At 40.6% G+C, this 25,414-nt stretch overlaps 1 protein-coding gene across 3 annotated transcripts in view; it reads right to left on the bottom strand.

Annotated features, from left to right (window-relative positions):
- Cacnb2 (calcium voltage-gated channel auxiliary subunit beta 2) overlaps nt 1-25,414 on the bottom strand; it is a 356,213-nt gene that overhangs the window by 320,661 nt on the left and 10,138 nt on the right. The window lies entirely within an intron of this gene.

Below are 25,414 nucleotides of genomic sequence, written 5' to 3'. Positions count from 1 at the left end.
CTGTGTCCAAAACAGTGTGAGATGCCAGAACAAATTCATTCCTCTCGGCATTTCCAGGGCGACGGCAAACCCAGGATGACCTTCCGATTCCCTTTTGCCAAAATGCATTAAAACCCTGCTCAAATAAATGCTCGCCAGAACCAGCTGAGCTCACCGTATAAATGGAATTTAAATAACACATTTCCTATCTGGAAGTGCTTTGTTTACAATTTAAATAATCTATTTGTGTTAACAAACTTTAGGTTGACCAGAGCCAAGCTATAAAAGGACTATGTATCTTAAATTTAGTTTGCTCCACATTTTTAAATGTGAATTTTATGCTATATGATGATATCTGAATTTTTCAAAAACATTCAGTGGAGGGACGTCCTCCCAAATAGCCAACCGGGAATCCCCAAAACTGTCAAAGTCCTCAAAAGTAAGGAAAAACTTGATAGCAAGGAATTTGGTAGTAAGGAAATTTGATAGCAAGGCACTGTAGTATGGGCCTGTCAGCGAGCACTCTGGGAGGCTGAGGCAGGAGGATCACAACTGTGAGCCCAGCCTGGGCAACTCAGTGACTCAGCAAGACCCTGTCTCTAACAAAAACAGGCGGTGTGGGGGGTCACGTAGATCAGTTTGAAGGCCTGGGCTCAACCTCCCACTCGCCTGCCCCATAATAAATACATAAGTAAAGTAAAGAACCAATGGATGGATGGAGGGAGGGAAGGCTGAGAGCCTGTCACAGCCAAAGAAAGCAGTGACTACTGAATGTGAGATGGTGTCCTGGATGGGACGCAGAAGCAGGACCTTAGGAAAAACAAAGGGGATCTGACTAGCAGCTGAGCTTTAGTTAGCAACAGTGCGCCAGAGCTGATACGTACATAAGTCATGACAAAAGCATGGAGCTGACCCAAGATATTAACACAAGAGACTGGGCACGGTCACATGGGAACGCCTCAGACCACCCTCCCAATAATGCTGTAAATCTAAAAGTATCTTATGATAACCTGTTATTGAGGTAAAATATTTTAAGTTGCCTTTTAGGTGCCTAAAACTTCCAATAACCATGAAGCCTCGGTGATGAAAAGCTTAGTTGTGCCATTGTCCAAAGAACTGATGCCTTTTCTTGCAGTCAACCGATGCAATTAAGATCAGTAAGTATCAACTGAGTGACTACTATAGCAGTGGGGCAAGTTTACAGTGAATAAGGATTAAGAAAGGCTGGGGATGGAGCTCAGGGGTGGAGCACTTGCCTAGCATGTAGAAGGCCCTGAGTTCAATACCCAGTACCACAAGATTAAGATAGGATCCACGGTCAGTGTTAAAACTAAGTGTTATAGCTGGGTGTGGTAGCACATGCCTGTAATTCCAGCTACTGACAAAGCTGAGGTAAGAAGACCTTAAATTCAGTGCCAGCCTGAACAATATAGCAAGACTGTCTCCACGTAAAAAGGGCTGGGGACATAGCTCAGTGGTGGAGCACCCCTGGGTTCGATCTCTGGTATTGGAAAAAAAAGAAAGATTAAGTATACTAAGTTTTGAAAATGTCTTAAATTCTCAGCCTTGGTTTTACCAGGAGGGAAGTTTTATGAGAGACAGGAGGGACTCAAGTGGGATCCATTTGCTCATCTGTTCAACGAAAAGCTTTGGAGGCCGAAGTGCCTGTGGGTTATGGTGTTCCTAACCCTCACAACTGCCCACGAGGGAGGGATGGGTTTTGCCATTTTGCAGATGAGGATGATAAAGTGAGGGAGGTTGTCCTTCTCAACATTAGTCATGTCAAGGATCAAAGGCCAGTGTAAGCTGGCCTACAGTCTTCCCATGACACAGCTCTGTCTTGTCCTGACATGATAAGAGAAAGCTTCAAGGGAGATATCCACGTTTCTGATAACCAAAGGAAAAGACAAGGGAATTTGGAATATTTCCACCTCCCAGAGGAATTAAAGATTTGAGCTGTGCCAATGACAGCAGCCCCCTTATCTGGGAAGATGTGGCTGTCGCTAGTCCTCAAGCAAGTTCTCATTCTGTGTAGTCTCCACTTCCAGGCTTGCTTGTATGACTTGGGGCTGAGTGATAGGCCTTGTCATTCCTCATTCCACTCCACTCTGTTACAAGATATAAGATCATTCTCTCCTCTCCAGAGAGCAAAAGGCAAACGAGGCTACTGGGTTTCTAAAGGACAGTCTTATATGGCTTCAGCACTCTCCCTTGCATAAATACACTCATCTGCTAACTGGGAAGCTAAGAAAAGAAACTATAAATAGCCCCTGCTCAGCCAGCAGGGAAGTGGACTGTAGTTATGCCAACTTGTACATAAAAGCATCGAGATGGAATCTCTAGGAGATATATTTTTTTTAAGTCTCATCTCTACCATGAAGAAAAACACCTTTGTCCACAGTAAGCTGAAAGTGCTTTTATGAAATTCTGCCAGTCAGAGAAAGCTAAATGCCCCAAAGTTAGACTACTGAGGAGGAACTTTAGAATTTATCTGAACAGAAAAAAAATTTCAAGTCATTCTTTCAGGTTAAAGCATGTTTTAAACATACACACATGCGTTCATTAACAAGCAAAAGGAAGTAACCCATATGCAATTATACCAAACTAAAACACATACCACTTCACTAAAACACTTGGAAGAAATCTTTGAGTTCTGTCTTTAAAATCTACTCATTTGAGCCTATCTTTACTCAACGATTTCAAAAAATTTAATGAACAGAGGTAAGCGTGCATGTGGTCTTATGGTATGTTCAAAGTGACTTAATTCTAAAACACAAATCCAGCCAGAAAAATCCAAGTCTTAGTCAATAACAATGACTGGGTATATTACAGAGCAAACAGAAAGGAGTTGGTGTTGAAGGGGAAAGGAAGAAAGGGAGATAAGAAGGCCAGGGATGCTAGTCCCTGTCAATGAACTAATTTGCCTAGCTTTCCTCTTACCCAGGGTACAGAAAACACTCATGAATGGTCTTGGGCTAAGTATCAACTTTCTATAACAATTTACCCGATAGCGAGGACTGCTATCCCTACTATTTATAAATTCTCTCTCCAGACCTCCTCATGTGATCATCATGTTTTTAAATACTCTGCTAAAAGGAAATAAAGAATATTAAAGTCGTTGGCATTTATTTCATTCTGTTTAGTTTATATAGCAGTAAAAATGCTTGTGTTCCCTCAACTGGTAAAAGTCCCTTGTACAGTGAGGCCTAGCAAACTAGGCTTCGGTTCTGTGAATGACACAGCTGGAGCACACAATTGCTGGACAGTCTCCAGCTACCTCCCTCTTTAAAAAGGTAGAATCAAGACAAAGTAGACTCAACCACCGCTATATGTTTTGTTCATCTCTCCAACTCATCCTTTATCTGCAAGGTTTGCCTGTTGAAGTACCCAGGAATCCCCCAGGGGTCCATTGTCTAGCACAACTTCCTTGTGGTTCTAAGATTCTCAAGAGTTTCAAGCAGACTTGCTAATGGTGGTTCCTTTTAAGTCTCTATCCCCATGGCAATGGCAAGACCAGGCCTTACAAACTTCGATTCAGATTTCACTGTATTTTTGCTAGACTTTATATCCAAAAGCTGTCTGTGCTCTCACATCTAGTATTCTTACCTCAGGCTAAGGATGTTTCTATACCTCATGCCAAAGGAAGCAAGAAAGGAGGGACTTTCTCCCAAGTAAAGTATCAGAGAGACAGACTGATTGATTGGTTGATTCTTTTGGTCAATAACACCCTAGAGAATAGGATCTCCATTTGCATGACTTTTGTACCTGCCACGTATTTTAATTCTGATACACATACATAACTCAATTGTCTAATAAATGTTACCCGAATGAGAATGAATCTGACTAGCTAGATTCTTTACTATTTAAGCTCTGACACAACCTAATGATGGACAGTTAACATTTAAAGTAGCTGTCTTAGTTACTTGTTCTGTTGCTGAGACAAAATGCCCAACATCCAAAGTTAAAGGAGGAGAGGTTTATTTTAGTTCACAGTGAGTAGAGGTTTCAGTCCGTAGTCGGCTGGCTCCAAGGCAGGGTGGCACGGCAGAGAGGCATCACAGAGGAGAAACAGTCCATGGCGGGCAGAAGCCAGCAAAGCAAGTGAGCAACCAGTGGCAACAATGGCAACCCTCTTTCTGTCCCTTGCATTTTATCCACACTCTTAATCCTAGTGCCCTTAATCCTAGCATTGCACCATGAATCAATCCAGCATCATATCCTTGATCCCAGCAGCACACACTCTAGATTCAGCCACCTCCGAAAAGCCCCACCTATGACCACATAAAGATTTGTGAGGACATCTAGATATAAGCCATAACTGTACCATTTAAGTCACTCTGAGATCACTGAGAGCAAGCCTCACCAAGAGGAAAAAGGCTCAAAGGATCATGTGCACTGGCACCACAAAGGTAAATTCTTTGGTCTACGATCCCTATAGACTCGCCACTTAAAGAGGTAATGATGCAGTAAGGTCATATCAGACTGTTTACCCAAATTCAGCTCAACATTCCAACAGCGACCACCCCTAAAAAGGACAGCTGCAATGAACATGTGCTCCAGGCGAGTATCAGCAGGAGAGGAGGCAGCACCAGCAGGTACTCAGTCAATCCTGTGTCCTTCTCGCAGGATCCTCACCTCATTGTGTGGGACAGCAGGAGTGTACCTTAGTGTATGATATGCCTCCTGATCGCCATCGATTGGTCCTCCCCCTCTACAGGTGATCTGCAGGACCTTCTGATTCCATATATTCTCTTTGCTAAATGTCCTCATGACCAGGTAAACTGAGGCTGTGGTGTCAAAGTTTCCTCAGTCACTACCTAAAATGTAGGTTTACCCTCTTCCCAGCTCCACACCCTTTCTCACTGTTGCCACTATCAAGTTCTGACACTCTCAATCTCTATGCAAAACTCCCATTTATAATTCCCTCCTCATCTTCTCTCCTTCCTGGCAGACCTTTGCCATGGTTCCTGAAATTCTAACCATGATGAACAGACTTCTGTGTCCTTTGCCTCCAAAAGTGCTGAAGAGGGTCTTTCTGTCCCAGCCCTCTCTGGACCATGACAGCTCGCAGGACACCACACTACTGCAGCTGTGTGTGTGTGTGTGTGTGTGTGTGTGTGTGTGTGTGTGTGTGTGTGTGTAGGTAGGTAGGTAGGGGCGGTGGTTGGACTGGTCTTTCCAGGTCATTTTGCCTCCACTCTCCAAGTGCTAATTCCTCCACTTGGTATTCTGATTTTCCACAGTTCACTTCAACCCACCATTCTGGCCTTCATTGCTACTCAAGACTCCCCACACGCCTGGCGAGATATTTCTCATGTCCTGTAGAAATCATGTTTCCTTCTTCCACAACTTGGCTTACATTGGCCCATTCTGCTGGAAGGCTTTTCCTTCCCATTCCCATTGTGGGAAGCTCAAGTTTAATTTCTCCCCCAATTCTTGTATGATTCCTTACTAAGAGTACCATCTTCCAACAAACTTCTACAGTGCTTTCTCTAGTTCCTCAGTTAAGGTATTTTCCCTTCTGTGAGATACACTGTGTGCACATTTTAGCTCCTCACTAAAATTAGAAGCTTCAGAGAGTCACAGACTCTCTCTCTCTTTCATACAATTAACCACCCCAGACAGTCTCTTCTGCTATGTATTATAAGGTGATTGATCACCCACAGTAACCGATGCTTTTCTTCCTCACTCTATACAAAGCCACATACACTCATGTGATGTTGAATACACACAGTGGGGTCATGAGCACAATTTTCCTCATTGGACTAGAAAGGCCACATGGTACTTTCATGTACAACAGGCTACTGCAAAATCCAATGAGTGCCAGCATTCCAGAGGTGACTGCTTTGAAACCAACACCAATAGCTCACTCTTCCCAGGTTCCCACACAGTGCACTTTCTTCCTACTGGAGAACACAGCAATTTTGGTGTGAAAAAACCAAGAAGACCAGAGTTCTCTGTCTTCGAGTAGAGGAAGGGTGTGTGTGTGGGGGGGGAGAGAACTCCGAATACTTGATCAATAAGAACCTGTGAACTTTAAAGACATGAATGTTTCTCATACATTTTTTAATATGTGTACTAGTCAGCTTTCTCATCACTGATACATAATACCCAACACCCATGACTTAAAGGAGGAGAAGCTTAATCTAGTGGAATCAGTCAGTTCTGAGGCAGGAGCATCATGGTGGAAGGGCAGGGTGGAGCAATGCTGCTTACTTCATAGAGAGGAAGCCAGCGGGAGAGGAAGGGAGGGGACTATATATAATACTCAAGGCCACGCCTCCAGGACCCACCCAGACATACCCTGGAGCTTGTTCTACTCCTCTGCTAGACATCTCTTAACCCAATGAAGTCGTCATATCAGGATTGATTAACAGTCAAGGTTCCCGACAATCATTTAGTATTTCAATGACTGTCACTTGTTCTTCATGGACAATGCTTTCCTTCTGACCCAATACAAACAACTGCTGACCTGTATCCATCTTAGTTAAGGTGCCACAAAGGAAACCAGGGGAAAAAAGGTGACCAACTATGCATCTGAGTGTCAGGACCTCCTTTTCTACTTCCTGCTGCTTCTCTTTACTCAAAGGAGTCTCGATCCCAAACTAGCACCACTGTGAAAAATGAGAGCAGCAACAACAACCTCACATTCGATTTCACTGTATTTCATCGTTGGTGTTGGGGACTGAACCATGGCACACATGCTTCCTACCACACTCTAAGAAGCTCCCCTTTGAAATCTGTATTTTGAATCCTATGCAAGTTTTGATGCTGACAACATAATCAAACTGTGTCTAATTTTAAGCAACAGGAAAATCCGTAAGATTCAACAGGGCTTTTTTGGCAGGTACCGGGGATCCAACTCAGGACCTTGTACATGCAAGGCAGGTGCGGTGCCACTGAGCTAAAACCGGGGCCCTTTCCACAGGGTTATTTAAAAGGGTTTTGAACCAAGGTCCTAGATTCATTAGCCACATGAGATGCTCTTATCAATCCCTGACTGAAGGTGGTTAACAGCTCAGGGTTAAAAGTTATTTTATTTCCAAATAATTGCATGTCATTGATGCTATCACACTTTTACACTTCTCTGTGTCTCTAAATCATTTAAAAAGTTTAAATCAAAAATAAGCCTCAATTCTTTCAAAGGGTTTTTGTTTTTTAAAAATTCTTATTAGTCAAGGAGGAATTTTAAAGGTGGTACTCAAAAAATCTGGCTTGCACTTAAATGTGAACTAATGAACTAAGCATAGTGGTGCAGGACTCCAATCCTACCACTCAGGAGACTGAGGCAGGAGGATCGCTGGGAGTTCAAGACCAGCCTGGGCTACATAGCAAATTCAAAGGGCAGCCTGAGATCTACATGGTGTGACCCTTTCTCAATTAAAATAAAATTACAGATATTTCACATACGTATTCCAGTACCTAAATCAAGCTGATATGGACAAGACAAATCTGCAGCCAGAAATTAAAGTGTGTCAGATTCCTAACTTCAAAGGTGGTACAGTGTTGCATCTTTCAAACAGTAGCAAGATTAAGCAAAGACGGCAATTTTGCAAACCATTATTGCACAGTAGCTATTAGAAAACAGAATCTATTTGTTAGCTGCTCCAAAAAATGAATTTTATCCCTCTCCATAAGTTTCTTTTACTAGGTTTGTATAATAAAGAACCCACTCAATAAAAACCATCAGAGCCTTCCCATCCTTAGCTTTCTGCTGTTAAACTACCTAGACTACCACCAGCTCCCCTGAGCTTACAAATTTTGCAAGGATATTTGTGGTACTTTTATAGAAATATAAAATCTAAACATTTAAAGTCTCAGGGAGCTGCCAAGCACTTTGGAAGCCTACAAAAAAATGTAACAAGACACAGCCCTACCACCAGATCCAAAATTCTTAGTATCAACAAAACATATAGTGTCCTTGCTTCTCATGGTAAGAAACCATGCTGTATGAAACAGTCCAAAAGCATTCTTGAGAAGCTCCAATGATACATTAAATAACTCAAATTCCCAGGGCAGAAAAGACTGAACCATAAACTTGACATTATAAGGAACCCTATCCTTACCCACGAGTCAAAACTATACTCTGAGTTCTAGGGCTTACAGCTTTTCGGGACCTCATTCTAACACGTTCCAGAATCTCTCACCTGTGAGCATCTTGTAAAACCATGCACTGTTCTTAAACAATCACTGGCTGGTCTGTTTTATTACCACCATTTGAGCCAACATTTATAGAATTTGCCCAGTACCAGGCAGAGCACTAATGTAAACCGCAGTATATGATAAATTATCTTTACTTCACCTACATCATCTCTTTCATTTCTCACAATAGCTTTATAAAATGGGCCTGATTATATAAACTGAAGCTGACAAACATTAAGTAACTTGTCCAGTGTCAGACAACGGGAGAGTTCAAGTGTGCGGATGTCAATTTCGGCAGTCTGAGCTCTTCATGACTAGGTGATTTTGCCACCAAATGGTGAGTGTGGACATTCCCATCTGTCCTTGCCCATTAACTATGACACAGTGAATGTAAGGTGAAACAGGTGAAGCCTTTTAGTCACACATGCTAATGACACCGATAGTAATAAAACTTTCAGAACAAAGACAACCTGGTCTGGTACAGTGGGAGCAGGATGTGGGGGTTAAGTCTTCCCTCTGCCATTTCCTAGCTCTAGGACCTTGGGCCTAGTGTCTCTGAACCTCTGTTTCCATACTCTCAAGATATCGCATAGCTTGAAATAAATTATGAAAAAAAGCATATAAACCTAGCAAGCTCAGTGCAATTGGAATCTACGAAAGTGAAGATCCAAGATATCAGAAAAATGTTTTCCATCAACTCTTCAAATGGAAAGGCTGATTTTCACCTGTTGAAATACCAACATACTGATCTTTTAATCAGCCAGGGTGCTAGACTTTCTCCCTCTAGACCTGCTTCTCTTCACCTAGAATGTGACTGAAGTGAGGGTCAAGTACTTCAGGGTGGACACAGGTACTGATGAAGGATCTCCTTTCATCCTGCATGTTGTGTGGGGGACAAAATAACACTGATGGTGGTACATGAAATAAGCAGGTCAAATAAGTCATTCTTTGTAGATCTTCCCTTCTGAAACGGAAGTCAGAAAGAAGCCATATTTCTTTCTCTGCTCTCATAGTTGAAAGAGAGGGAAGTTGGAGTTTCCAATTGCCAGGTGCTTGCTCGCCTGGGAAAATCTTGTCAACGGTAAAAGAAAATCAAATAACTGTGCGAGAGAAATAGTCTTGGCAGCATCTTGTTGGCTCCAGGAATATCCCTGCCTTTTACAGCCAAACCTGACAACAGTTCTCCTTTTGCTTATGCGAATTTGAAATGAGATTCTTACACTTTTAATTAAAAAAAAATCCTCAGGAGAATCTGAAATTGTCCTAAAGAATCACCACGTCCAACAGAAGACAGCACTACCCAACTCCTCCTGAAAAATCTTCCGTGCTATTAAAACAGTCAAATAGCAAAAAATGTCTGAAAACAACATGAACAAGTTTTTTCTGCACGTGTCCTAAGTACGCAGCAGAGCCACACCCAAAGCCAGCGGCACCAAACATCACACATACACACACACACACACACACACACACACACACTGCTGAAATGCCCTTAAATTGGCAAATGAATCTTCCTTTCTATTAAGATTCTAAGCAAAAGTTATTCTTACTTTAAATATAGGTTCTAAGTCTTAATGTGTTAATTTCCCCTAATTAGTAAGATTCTTAAACATCTTATTCAATTTCCCTAAGATGTCTAGTATTGTGGTAAAACTTGACAATAATATATTCAAGCTAAGAAATTATCATTATCAAGAACATGGCTTACTGGTTTCTAAAACCAATGTAACTCAGTTCTTTCTCTAGAACATCAGTGCTGCTCAAATGTTTTAATAGCACAATGATTACAGTTCCTCCCCACAAGGACCCCAAAAGGGCTTCTTCTAAATACATACAACACAGAAATGGTCAGATGTTATATTGGGAGCTGGGGGCGGTTTTTTCAGAAACACTAACATTTGATGATTTAAAAAATATAGAGGTAGTTCCCATGGCCATGAGTACATATTTGGATTCTGATATATTCCTGGGAAGGTGGATTTTCACAGGCTTACTCATCCCCATTGACGATCCACTTGCTACTCGATACCAACGTTTGTAGAAGGCTTGAGGGGCCCCAGTGACTTCTTAGTCTTCCACCTGTATCTGGGATGTGGTATTCTCTAAATCATCCATAGGAATCTGAGAGCTCACAGTTCATCTTGCAAAGTGGACCTTCGTTCTTTTTGTTACCATCCTATATCTACTCATCCTTCTTCTGGTAAGAGCCCTCTGAGAAATCACCCCTTTTCTCACACTTAGATACTGTGCTTGTGTGCAGTTGACTCTTCTCCCACCTCCAGAGTGAGCACAAGGCCCAGGCCTGGCCCATGGAGGAGTCAAGGATGCCCAGCTTGAGTGAGTAGCTTGTGGAATGTGATCATCCAATCAGAGCTAATGATACAACACAGCATGAACCTGGAATGTACAGGTGCACAGCTCTTGGGGACTATCTGGCTACCACCCAGAGCAGAGAATAGGACCAACGTGGGAGGGAATGGAAGTTAGAGATGGAAAATGACCCAAGTGTCCAATGACCTCATGAGGGATGTCCTGTCATTGGCACCCAAGCTTTGCAGTTGAATAAGTCCATACATTTCCTGTCACTTAAGCCACCCGGGTCATGTGCATGGTCTCCTGCAGCAGAGAATTCTAACTTATACTCCCAGCTTTTCTTTCTAGAAGATGGATGTAAGGAAGACTGACAGGAGAAGAACGTGCAAGTGAGGAAAGCAGTTCCCTAAACATAAGCATGAAGATGAGCACTGCAACCCCAGAAGCAAGATTTCCAATGAAATGTTCACCTACACTACCCAGTAGGAACAGCCCCCTTATACAACACACACATCTGTCCACAGGCCAAAAAGTACTGAGCAAAACACTCTAAACTGAAGTTGAACTCCAGCAGAAGACATTATTCAGAGAGCAGTATGTTTATTGTGCAGTGATAGCTCTTATCAACAATTCTCTACATTTTCTTTTAAAATGAACTGGATCTAGTAAAGAGGTCATGGGCATTCTTTGTTTTCTGAATTATGTTTACATGAGCATATATGCATTTTATACTCGGAAGGCAAAAAGTCTATTTGTAAACACAGAGTACAAAGGATGATAGATAAATGTGAAAGATACCCTCCTGAGAAAAGCTATTCGCTGCATACAAGACTCTTCTAGCTTTACCAACCCATGGGTATATCATTTCTGACCAACTTTAAATTTAAATCTATTTTTAAAAAAATACATACAAGCAATATAATTTTAAAAAGAAGAAACAGTTCCTAATTACTGTGGGTGTGGCTATATTAACAATTTTGACTGTCTTTGAAAAATCTAAGCTAATGCAGCTATGATTGTTGTAATAAGGTTTTAAAGCTATTCTGCGTACCTATTCACCGTGATTGTGTGTACTTAATAAGATAGGAATCATAAATGAACCCAAAAGAAGAAAATGGTTGTTTTGAAGATTTCTTGGCTGTGAGTAGGCTGTGGAAGAGAAAATCATCTCAAGATTAAGCACATTTGATGAGGTCTTTGTGGGGATATCCAGGCCTGGACCAAATTAACATCCCTGGCCTACATAATGGCATTGCCATTAAAATCATTCACAAGGAGCTTATGTTGGGGGCAAACAAATTTGCTTTTCAAAATGACTTTTCCTTAATCCAATTAATTTTCCACTAAATCGGCTAGGCCAATCTTCTACCATCATAGAGCATCAGAAGAAGAAAGCCCATTGATAAAAAGAACATGGAACTTGTTTTTGCAAGTTTGGGTAACATGAAGAAAACTGAATGGATGTAATAGATCTTTTCTCTCCTGAGGGCAGGGAATGAAAAAGGGGACTGGAAAGGGATCCACGGATTTTAAATGTAGCTCCTCACTCCTGGAAACAGAAAAAGGGGTGGGAGGAAATATGCAAATCTAGACTACAATACAGAGAAAAACATTTTTTTGGTAGAATTAAGGTCCTTGTGTGTGAGACATTTTGCTGAGAATTAAATTCTGGGCCAGGCTGGAGGTGGGTGGGATAGTCATTTAATTATGTGTTGATAAACACCCTCCAAAGCTTTTGGGAGATCAATCAATCAATAAATGTAAAAAAAGAAAACTAAATAGAGCAATACAAAAAACCCTAGCTGGGTATGGTGACATAGCCTGTAATCCCAGAGGGCTGAGATTATAGGTACGTGCCCCATACCTAGCTTTGTTTCAAAGCTGCTCTCACCTAGTGCATGCTCAGGTATTCCCTCCCCTCTAGATTTGTCATGATGGAGAGTATGAGCAAGTGGAACTCTCTCTCCTGACAGGCCACCCCTGTGGCTTTCTGTATTGTCCTCACTTCCCAGAGGAACTGAGAGGTGTCCTAACTTTCCTAAGTCCCTCAGGCATGGAGAGGTAGAGACTGGAATAGAATCAATACTGTTTCCTCTTGGTCACGGCTAACATTTCTATGAGTCGCAGGGTTGAGCAGCCCCCTCATTAGAAAGAAAATGGTGGATGCGCCTCCCCCCACCCCCCCCCCCCCCTAGATGGTGTTCCCTATACAAACTGAAGCTTAATCTTAAGAAATAGAATATCCCAAGCAGCCCCATCTTTACGAACAGGGAAGGGGTGGGAAAGCAGGGAATGGTAGAAGACTGACCCAGGGCTCCACAGACTGACTTTCCGGTTCTGTTCTCAATCACTGGGAAGAGAAATGGAAGCCTTGGGATGCAGACTTTTTAAAGTACCCTCCCAGTACCTCCTTCTGCTCCTTTCTTCAGAGATCTGGGCACTCAGTATTTTTACCCTCCTCTATCTTACCCAGGACCAGAACTTACAAGCAAAAAGAACTGGTACACAACTACCCATCCTTAAAATGATGAAGTATATGTGATCTCTCAAACATGTACCTAGGAAAATCTATGAGATTAGAGATTAAAAGAGTAGAACTAAAAAAATAGGACTTGATTCAGATTTGAACTGCCTTGATTTTTAAAATTTGTCACTGCTGGTTTATCACAGAAATACTTATGACCTTAAGAATAATGACAGTGCATAAATAACCTAAATTCATCCTAACTATAACCATAAATTATCCATTGAAGGAAATGTACACATACGTGAACATAGTTATACTTATTATAGCGTAAGATCAATTTATACTTAGAGCTTGCTTTGTAAGTTAAATGATTTTCTCAATAGACCGCTTTTCATCTAAAATCTAAACTAAAACACAACATTTCTGACCCAGAAACCCACAACACTTCCAACCACAGAAATATAAACATCTACGGTCAATCTAATGTCATTTTGAGGAGAAACAAAAAAGACGTGGCATTTGTTAATAAACATACTGCCCTTTGAAATGCTCCGCGCTGACAGAGAAAGCTATGAAAACACACCCTTATTTGATGTTTGTTAGGAAGGAATACTTTTTAAATTGCTTATTCAGAACTGCTGTATGCAGTTGGTCCTTTGCATATTATACAACCCATCTTGGATGGAAAAGACTTAGAAAATTTAAAGTTGCACCTATACTAAACATCATGGAGTTTGTCATTATTTCCTTAAATATATAGTATAACAACAATTTACTTACCATTTACATTGGGCTAGGTATAAGAGGCAATCCAGAAATGATTTAAAGTAAACATGAGGACGTGCATGGCTTAGAAATAATACGATGTCATTTCATGTCAGGGACTAATCCACAGGGCTCCTGAACCCGGCCCCAACAGATGCCAGGGGATGGTGAATAAGGAGTGTGGGAAGGCACACAGTAGTTGTTCTAGGGAGGAAAGCAAGCCGTCCAGCACCCGGCTGCCCTGCACTGGTCTGGTCCCATCCAGCCACCTCCAGCCAGAGCAGAGGGAGCCTGGCACCTCCCCTCCCAACTTCTCCACGGATCCCCAACCTTCAATCCTCAGCTTACATCTGGCCGTTTCTGAAGCGCTCTCTCCTTCCCCATGGTGGAATCAAGTAGCCCAGCCCCTGGGCACTCTTCACACATCGCCTCCTCCTCCACTGGAGAACTTACGACAATGAACTCTGAAGCTCGGCTGTACTTTACTCCGGAGCCGTCATCTCGTTCTACACCTGGCCTTGTACCTGGCAAAGCTACTTCACGTGTTGAATAAATGATCGGATGAGCAGATGTATAAGGACTAGTATGGAGAACTTCATACAGATAAAGTCTAGTACAGTGGGAAAACATAGGTACCTGTTTTGAACGTCGTTTTCACGCACACACACATATCCAAAATGGTCATAAGAATTAGTTCATAATAAAAGAGTCATCTTCAAATCCTAAAAACATAGTCACATTTTTTGCTTTGAATAAAAAAGACCAAGTGCAGATGTGGTCCTGAAACAATGGTGTTTGAAAACCTGGCTATGTGGGCGTTGTTTCTTAAAATCATTACAATGCAGTTTATGACATACATATTATACATCACACCTGGAGGATGCAGATACTTCCTACCTTAACTATAATACAGAGAAATGTTGGGAAATGCTGGCAGAATTGTTTTGGTCTGTTTTATAGGAATATTGTAAACATCTCCCAAAATACCATTCACATGCAGAGCTGTCTAACGGATACTAGTCATCTTCCAAAAGAGGTAATTACAGAGGGTAAATGGTAGTATCCCTTGGTAACCAAATAACCCAATTTTCTCAAAAACTGCTTTCCCCTAAACAAATGGCCTGAGGCAGAGAGAGACTGGCCAATTTTGAACTAATATGACTCCTTGCCCATGGGGTAGAATATCTGTTGGTTGACAGCACCAGTTCAAAGGGATTTACATAAATTTATGGAAAAAGCCACAATAGGGAATTAAGATAAGCAGCTGTTTGGGGCCATAAACTCCCCAACCTTCTTCAACTTGACAATTATGAGGACAATCTATTCATATTGTGATTGCATATGGTTTTATCTGTTAAAAGCTCTTTAAAGGGTTTTTTTTACTGCAAAAGTATAATGAAGTTATCAGCATAGAATATCAGCCCCCATCTCCTGACTCTGATCTCAGCAGGACTAAGGAGACCCCAAACCCTCCCTGAAGAGGCTGGTGGACATCATCACTGGAGTTTTTCACCAAGTCTCTTTCCCACCCCATGATCCTACTCCGCCTTGGAGGACGGTGAAAATCATTCCTCTCGTGTGCCTGGCGGTGGGAAGTGGTATCAGATTTTCACCAAGCACAGCCCCTTCTTACCCCACCCTGGGGTTCTGGTTTCTCTCACAAACCCTCCACCCTTTATTTTACCCAGAATTCTGCCACTTTTAACCATCCTATGCTTTCTCCTGCTCCAAATTGTTCTTTAAAACATTTTTCCAAGCTGTAAGAAAAGGGAAAGAACAGAGTTGATATTTGTATAGCTGTCACATGGAAGCACTACAAACATCTTTTATATATATGCTCAGTGTGAAAACAGGTGACCCCCATTTCCTTGATGGTTCTGCCTTAGACCAACTCAGCTCTTGGGACTCGTTGCTTGGTCTAGATGTCGCCAACATACTGGCCAGGCTTGGTGGGATCTTGTGTCTTACACCCACAGTCACAGTTGAGGGCAATGCGTTGAGGACCTAGAACCACCACTCCCTTTTCCCACAGAGTTTGAACAGCACTGTGATGGAAAGTCTCTTGTCGCCCAGCCAACACCTAAACATACCTACGAGCACATCAATATGATACAATAAGTACTGTGCACTTACTAAGTGTCTGGACTTGAGCAAGTGAATTTAATTTATCAAGATCTCCATTCATCAACTGTTGGATGAGGAAACAAAGCCCTTACCTCATCGGGTTATGCTCACGATGGACGCACTTGCCACAGTGGCTGGCACACTGCCAACATGATCTGGTATTTTTTTCTTTGACAATGTCTGGTTTTCCAAGTAGTTGCCTCATCAGTGAATTTTTTCAACTGTCCTCACCCCAGGATACTGTGGCTTGCCCATGGTGGCATGGAGGTCCCTTGCAACCTGGGATCTCCAACTCCAACTCCCATCTCTCTCTCCATGCGTCCCGATTCCAAGCACACAGGCATTTACCATCCCAGAAATACACTGCACGTGCATTGTTTAACTGTATCGTTGAGATCAAGGCCCAGATATTTTCTGCACTCACTCTTCAAACTCAGCATCACTTCCTCTGGGCTCACACAGGACTTTCTAGTGCTCCCTTACAGAAGCACATATGCACTGCAGGCTCACAGGTATGGGCATTTTATGCTAGCAAGTCATTCCTTAGTACTCTACTTCCCTGGGAGCTGGTTCTACCTCATTTCTTTCTGTATGAGCCAGTCTGAGCCCCCTTCAGCCCTTCGAGGTGCTAGTGCTCAATCGTGACTGGGCATCCGATCCTTCAGGAATTGGTTTCAACACGCACAAGTCCAGCCTGCAGTGCTACTACTGATCCACTTGACTGTGAAGTCTTTCATAGTTTTCTACACTTGACTCCTTGAACACATTCTGTTTAGGAAAGGATCATGACTTCAAATGTAATCTTGAAAAAGTAAATACAAACCAGTAGGGAGATTTCTCAAAAAACTAAAATTAGAAATTCCATTTGACCCAGCTTTTCTTCTTCTAGGTAACTTTCCAAAAGAAATAAAGACATCATATTACAGTGCTACATGCATACCCATGGTTACAGCAGCACAATTCATAATACCTAAATCCCGGAAGCAATCTGTAAGTCCATCAACAAATGAATGGATAAAGAAAATGTGGTATCTATACGTAATGGAATACTACTCAGCTATGAAGATGAATAAATTTGAGACAGGTGTAGAAAAATGTATACACCGGGGAAATATAATGTTAAGTGAAATAAATCAGACACATAAGCTTAAACACCATATGATGTCTCTCATTTGAGTAATCCAAAAAGCAAACTAAAGGACTGATAGAATAAAACAAGGAGGTAGATCTTTTGCAAATGGGGAAGGGTCCAAGAGATCAAGGGTGAGGGAGGGGAAAGGGAAGTCAAAAGATTTAAGATGCATCGTGTACATGTACTAAATATGCAAAATGAATGTAACTATTATGTCATAAATATGAACTAATAATAATAATGAAAATGGAGAAAGGGAATGTAGAGATGGAGGGAGGTGGGTGGGGAGGGAAAGGGGAATGAAGAAGAATCAATATGTGCTATGCACATGTGGCTACTTCCTAAGATGACTGTAAACTTCATGTATTGCAAACATGCACCAATAAAATAAACCAGCTCTGTGGTCACCTTGATCTCAGAGCTTCACCTACAGCGCTGTGAGACAGTAACTTTCCATTGTTTAAGGCACCCAGGGTGTGTTGCTTTATCACAACAAGCGTAGCAAATGAATATGCCATGGGGTTATTTTTCTTTCAAGTTAAAAGTTTGACAGGGGAGTGGATGTTAAAGAAAAGGAGAAAAGAGACTGACCATTTTCCAACTTTCAGATACAACACCGGAGCCAAAGAGCTATCTACTATCTTTCAGTGTTGGGGAAATATCTGAATGGCAGTAAACTTCAAGGTTACTTCTAGGCAATAAAGATCACTAGGTCAAAGAAGATAGGACTTTCCAAGAAAGAAAAACAGGTGCAGTCACAATGCCCAGACTGAAAGCAGCAGAGAGGTAGTTGACAATCATCAAATGCGAAGATTTCCAGAAGCAAATCAATAGAGGAGCTGAAAATATTTACATGTTTAAAGGACAGAAAGAGGAAGAAGGAACTATTGATTATACTAGACTGGAGAGGACTGCTGTGGAGAACATGAATAATTAACTTTAAGTGAAGTAACTGATCTTCAGCAGCAATTCTAAAAGTTTAGGGTTTACCTGTGACATACGCTTTTTATAAATTCAATGTGGAGTGAACTATTTTCCTAGTCATACTAGTTACTCAGTGTACTAGATGATTTGAATAAATTTTCAATTATTCCAGTGGGTTTAATACTTCTAAGATTTTGCATGTTTGGACAATTAGAAGATGAATAAAAATAGAAGAAAACAAGGCACAGGTGGAAAGTATAATTGGAAACATAGATGTGAGTCTAAGATAATAAAAGGACCTGCAAAAATAATTCTTGGTTTTAAAGAGATATATTTATGTCAGTGGAAAAAAGACAGCAATGATAAAAATAAAAGCCTCAACCACAAATAATAAAGATCTTAATCAAACCTAGTTTATAGGTAAGTGTTCCAAAACATGAAACAATCTGAGAACAAGATTTCTTATATAATCATATCCTTGTTCACCCATACAAATTATGCTCACAGACATGTTAAAGCCAATTAGATACTGAAGTACAAAATGCACCTTTTGCTTTATTACTTCCTAAAGTACACAGGTCTCCTAAAAAGAATAAAAGTAAAATGTTCATAATAGTCTAAAGGCCTATACCATTCAAAGAACAAGGGACTTCTTTATTAGAAAGATAAATATTTTTATACTGTATATTTAAGAAAAGTTCTTAAGAGGGCTCAAAATAGATTCTGCCATTCACGAAACCTATAAGTAAATACCTAATAAGATAGAAAGACATTTACAGGAAGCCACAGCGGTAATAAATCTACTGCTTTATTATTTATAGTTTTGTTTGTGACGAATACAGCATAACGGGGCAACAAGCCAGTATTTAAGGGCTGAAAGATTTAGCCAACCTTAAACATATCAGTCTATGCAGGCCTGGAGTCTGTAATCATTATCGCAGTTTAATCTGTCTTTGCAAAACAAAACTAAAAAATAGACTGTGTGTCTCTATGATTAATCATTCATATTTAAAGCCAATCTGAACTGATCTAAAAGGTCCAGAAAAGCAGCCTCAAGAACATGGTACTAGGGGACGGTGGAATTTGTTTAGAATACCATGTTCCGAAAGTGTCATGCAACCTTCTGTTAAATATTTGGCTCATTCCATTTTGTCACCCTGATTTGTATTCTGGAAGCCCTTAGAAGCTACAGGATTACTTTGTTACAACCACAACATATGCTGGTGAGCAAAGTCGCACACCAGTTGCTGAGTTCTCTCCGGCTAACTGCAAAGAGGAACGCTACTTGAACGTTCCAAAAGGGGATGGGGATTCCACAGGCTCACGTTTCCGCACAAAAAACACCAGTGGGCACAACTCAGTGGCCTATACAAATAAATCAGTGCCAATGGTACGTGAGTCCTGGCTGTATCCAGAGGAGCACACAGTGCAGCTCACTGTACTGTGAATGAGAAGGGGCTGTGCTGTACAAGAGTCCCAATAAAACCAACCAGGCAAGTCATCTCTTTGGTCTTTGGTGCTCATCTTAGGAAGACTGCCAGGTACACAGACGTAACCAGAGGGCACACATGTCTTTGAGAAAATGAAGAAAAAATTTAAAAGAAGAAAACCAGAAAACGGGAAGAGTAAGAAAGAGGGGACGATGGGGATGTGTTTGGGGGGTGGGAGAAAATGCATGAGAACCAAATGGGCTGAAGGAGAGGTTACAGTTACCGACGCTTCCTCCTCCCACCCCACACTTGCCTTAATTTTGATGACCAGTACTCACTGGCAGGTGTACATAGTTTTCCCTGACCTTGGCAGTATCAAAGAATTTATACAGTGCATAGCTCTTGCACAATCGCCTGAAAAGAACAGCACGAATGTTTTACCCTTAGTGCCAAGCTGGCTTTGTTGTTACTCCTATTCCACCTATTTTTCTCCCAGTAAATTAATTTACCTGCTTAGGGTCTGGCACTGAATGAAGTAAACTACTTCTTCTAAACAACAGACCTTAGAGATTTTTTTTTGGATAAAGCTGGGAAGAAAGAGCTAAATTATAAGAAAACTTAATTTAATGCCCTATGAATGTATGCAAGGCACTAAATGCAAAGGTTTTTAAGACTCGTACCTTTTTGAGGTTTATTATGATGACAAAGTCCTCTTATTCACACATCCATTCCTAATGCACAGCCAAAGAATAAGTTATACTAGAAGCAAGACAATGACAATGTCTGCATTTTAATAACAGCCCAGGGCAAGTATTTCTTTATCTGTCAAATATCTACATAAATAGTTGGAACAGTATTCCTTAATTCTACTTACAGTGCCTAGGAGTCAAGCTTAACACTTTTTGGCCTTTATTTAAAATATCTTTTAACAAGGCATTGGCTCCAACAGATTGGGAACAGTTTCTAAAAGAGCTGGGTGTAAAACCTGGGTTGGACACACACCCAATTTCTCACAGATTTACAATACAGGTGGTGGTGGCCTGCATCAGTCCCAGGCAAAGCCCTGAACACACCAGTACAATGTCACAGGGGATTCACACTCAAGTTCCTTTCAGATTACTTAGGGAAAGGGGGAATAGGCTTTCAGAATCCCTTCAAATTTACACACCTGTAAATTCTGAGAGAAGAAGGAAGAAATAAACACTCTTGCAGTTCTCCTCTTCATCACTAACAAGAGCAGTGGAGTGCATTGAAACGGTGAACGCAAACTAGAAATTTAAGCAATTTGTGATGGAGGAAGGGCATGATGTTGTTTTTAAAACCAGGGGCCTAGTGAAAATTGATAATGCTGAAGACATCTTCACTTCCTGTACTAAAGGAAATTGGATTTGGATTCCTACCTTGCTTGTGATATGAATGTGACTAAGGAAAAGTTACTTTACCTCTCATCTGTAAAATGGAGCTACAGATAGGACATACAGTAAGCACTTGATAAACGTTACATGTTATTTCTCTGCCATGGGCTATTTGTTATTCAGGTTTTAAGTAACGCTCCAAATAGGCAATAATATTTATAAATAATAGTAATAAAGGCCGGGGATTTAGCTCAGTGGTTTCTCCGCCTGCTACGCAAGTGCAAGAATCTGAGTTTGATCCCCAGTACTAAAAAAAAAAAAAAAGTAATAAGTCTTTAAGTAGTGTTGACGAGGTATTAGATACATTTCTAAGAAATATATGAGTTATACACCTAATCCTCACACAGAACTTTTAAGAGAGGCACTGTTTTCCAATCAAAGTGTTTCAGTGCATAAAGGTCAAGCTATTCATCCAACAACCAACTAAGACAGAGCAATCCAGAATTTAGCTTTAGAGTTCAGGTGTTTAACCACTACCCTGCTTCTTGATGAAAAATACTTTAAATTAATCTCACCACATCAGAATTTACATAAAAGAGAAACCTGCATGTTGTAAGTCAGGATTGTGCATACATACTGCACATACTAACATTTTATCTGTTACATAAAGGAATGAAACAGACGTAAGATGAGCCACAGTTAACTCTCCTACCAATTAGTGCTTTAGGAAAATGTAAGTCAGAACAAGTGATATTTTTGAAGTGTTTGATTAAATAAGGTTAGTGTATTAGCTTTTCATTGCTGAGACCAAATACCTGACATTGACAACTTAAAAATGAAGAGGTTTATTTTTGCTCATGGTCTCAGGGCATTCAGTCCATGGTTGGCTGGCTTCAAGGTAGAAACATCATGACAGAAGGGCACGACAGAGCAAAGACGCGTAGAACATGACAGCCAGGAAGCAGAGTAGAGGAACAGTGCAGAGAGGAAAGTTCCAGGGACCATATGTGATACTCAAGGTCACACTTAAATGACCCACCCAAACACACTCAGAAGTGTGGGTTACAAATCCTCTTTATGTTTCTTAATGCAGTCAAGTTGACGTGTCACTATTTACAGTCAGTTAGTCTATCCCTTAAGAAGCTTAAATGTAGAAAGAACCAATAGCAATCTCATTTCCCACACACACCCAATAGGCCCTGCCAACAGAAGCCAACCACACGTCCCCTTTAGGACACATCCTGTACCTCATATGCTAGTGTGGAAGTGTTGCTCTAGGGCCAGGGGAAAAGCTTCAAGGGCACATTCATCCCCACAGTGCCATCTTTAAACTACTAATGACTCCAGATAGGGTGATACTCTCAAGGGCCAGGAAGCTGGTTCACTGGCTAGATAATGGGGGGTTGATTCATGAGATGGAACCGTCATCTAGAACTGGAAAAATTCTTCATAGCAGCTATAATCTTGCTTTAGAGCCTAGGGCAGAAAATTATCTATAAGCCATTTTTCTTTAAGACTAATGAATGTTCTTAAAGATTTAGTTTAGCTAGAGCATCATAAACAGATAATGGGTAAAAATATACCTCTATGAGTCTTTTTTTAAAAAGTAGGTAAATTCATTTTATACTTTTAATTTGTAGATTTTCTTTCCATGTACAATTACTCCAATATACTTCAACATGTTCCAAAAAATTATGCTATAATTTTAATCAAATAGCTATAGATCTCATTATTATGACTAATGAAATATTTACAGAAAAGAGTAATAGAATATCCTCTTAAGATCTTTCAGGTTATATAATATATATTTATAAACAATGTTCTGCTGTTCCTCAGACCTGGCCCACAGGGAACTTGTGGCTTTGTTATTAGGAATAGATAGTAATATCACAATGAGTTCCCTCGACACTGCTAAAATGACTGAAATGAAAAAAGATCAACAACATCAATGTTGGCTAGGATGTGAATGACTGAAAATATCATATTCTACTTGTGGAAAAACCACTTGGTGCAACCACTCTGGAAAACTGTTTCATGGTGCTTACTTTAGCTGAGCATATGCATCCAGGATTCCACTCCACTTACTGGCCAAAAGTGCATCCATCGGTGTACCAAAGATACATGCAAGAATTTATACAGCAGCAGCATCCTCAGTAACCCCAACTAGAAACAACCCAAGGCCTATCAACAGAAAGGCACATAAATCAACTCTGGTGTATCCATACAGTGGAATGCTGTACAGTGAAGAAAACCAACCAGTTACTAAAATATACACAATAAATAACAATCATAAGGTTGAGTGCAATATTTCAGACACAAAATGATATAATTTATATAAAACTTGAATAATAGGCAAAATGAATTTATGGTACCAGAAAGAAGAGTAGTAGCTACCTTTAGTGAGAAGCCAGGTAACACAAATTAAGAAGGGTCAAAAGAGAGACATTTGGGGTATGGGCAATGCTTACTTATTGACTGGGGTTATTGCTTCTCGGCCTTCTGGCTAACATCAAGTGTATTGACTGGGGTGATGGTTCCGTAGGTGTGGTGAGGGAGTAAACGCATCAGGCTGAATACATGATTTGGACACTTCTTGGCATATATGTTACATTATCAATTATTTTAAAAGTCAAAAACCAAAAAAGGCCTACTTTTAAGTCTAATTGTATAAAAATCTCTATTAAGCTACTTGAGCCGCCATAGCAAGACCAGAACACCTGGTTGAAGCAACAGAAAGTAGTGTTCTCGTGGTTCTGGAGCCTGGAAGTCCAGGATGAAAGTTGTCAGCGAGAGCGCCCCCTGGTGATTTGCAGACCGTTGTCTTCTTGCTGTGTTCTCACAGGTCTCTATGTGTGTACAAGGTCCCTGGGTCCTCTTCATCTTCTTCTAAGGACAATGGTCCTGTATTAGGATCCCACACTTCTTAACTGTCTTCATTTACTTCTCTAAAGACTTTACCTCCAAATACATATTAGAATTCTACATGTGAGGTCTCAGGGGAAAAAACCAAAACTCTGATATTCTTTTATTTTTAAAAGTGATTCTTACTGCTTGGTCTTTCTGTGCAGTTCCACAGCTCAGACCCATAAAACTCACGCATTTCAGTATTATGAGGACTATCTCAAAGTATCTAATATTTTACAAATAGTTTTAAAACTCTTTATATATAATATACTATTTATGAAAGAATTCTATGGTTTTTTAAGTTATATAGAAATATTTTTCAATTCAAAGATAATAGAATCAAATTATGATAGTTTAATGAGAGCCTAGTTATGCTGGCCAAACTCTTTTCTAATTACACACGTATCCTAGCCACAGACAGGTTAGTAAGCATTGACACAAATCACTTAACAAAATCTCTGTGTATAATAAAAATAAAATGTTGAAAAGATATTCTTTTAAACTATTTAACAGCCTAACATGCTTATTGTTGTCAACCACAAGCATCCTCAGGAATCCACTTCTTTTAACTATCTAGCCATGTTGAGGCAGCTTTTGCTTATTTTCGGATGGCAGCAAAATGTGAATGCTGTTTAATCAAATAAAGATTAAATTACCAAAGGAAAGATACAATTTTTAACCCCAAATTCTCATCAAAAATGCTGATCTCCCTTCTACAATGATGCAAGGTGGAACTTTATGGTTTTCGATGACCCATTTGTGTCATACTACCCTAAAACGCATGCCATAGTGAATACTTCCTTCTACTGAGATTCTAGGAAATGGATCTCTGCTTTCACTTTTTGGAGATTTTTTTTTTTTTTGCCTTCTTAGGCTGTCACATATGTTTTAACATATGTGTCTACATGCCTGTCTACACTTGAATAGCCTAACAGTTCTTTTTGTCATTTATAATTGTGTTTCAAGCAAACGTATGTTACTAAGAACACAATGTCACAAGTTATGAGAACAAATTAGGTAATTTATATGCAGTGTGGTAATCCCTCCCAGCCTAGTCTGTTGAGTTCTCAAAATCCCATGAAAGAGGAATACATAGCCAAAAGGACAGTTGGAAAATGGGGTTCAGGGATTGCCTTTCAAAGACATTTTGAACCAACTTAACTGGGCAATTATGGACTCCATACTATTAATTTCTACCCACAACACCTTTCTGCTTGAAACACAACAGTTTTTGTTTCCATGTAATTGATACAAGCTGCTTAGTGCTATCTGTTGCTTTGTGGCAGCTGCTATCCGTAATAAGCTCTTCTTTTCTTTTCTTTCCTTCCTTCCTTCCTTCCTTCCTTCCTTCTTTCTTTCTTTCTTCCTTTCTTCCTTTCTCTCTCTCTCTTTTCTTTCTTTCTTTCCTGCTTCAGATCCTCCAGTATTCAGTCCTGATATGACTCAAAACTGTACATATGAGCTTCTCTGGTTCAGTCTCCTCATCCCAGAGGCAAAATAGATTCAGATGCTTGAAATAGAAATGGCCTTGGGTACCTTCCCTTTCACTGACTCATCTAAGTGACTACGCTCCAAGGCCTTCATCCGTCCTCAGGACCATGACGTCTGTTCTTCCTGTGACAGCATCAGACCAACGCATGCTCCTTTCTCCATTTCCAACCTCTTGACCCCATTAAAACACTGCTCTACCGTGGACTTCACTTGGTTTCATCTTTTTTCATTCTAAGTGTTTCTTAGCAAACAAATTCTGCTCCTTGTTGGCTAACAGTGGGAAAGAGACAGGGGAGAAGCCCTTGGACAGTGCCACAAAGAATCAAGAGATTCCATTAGGGTGGACAGAGATAGGACCACAGACTCAGAAAGGATAGGGAAAACCTTC

This window comes from Heterocephalus glaber, unplaced genomic scaffold (genome assembly GCF_053883595.1).
Source record: "Heterocephalus glaber isolate CG9 unplaced genomic scaffold, H.glaber_assembly_v1.0 deba00000768, whole genome shotgun sequence".
NCBI lineage: Eukaryota > Metazoa > Chordata > Mammalia > Rodentia > Bathyergidae > Heterocephalus > Heterocephalus glaber.
The sequence above is the reverse complement of the archived record's forward strand: the minus strand, read 5'-3'. Positions and strand labels throughout refer to the sequence as shown.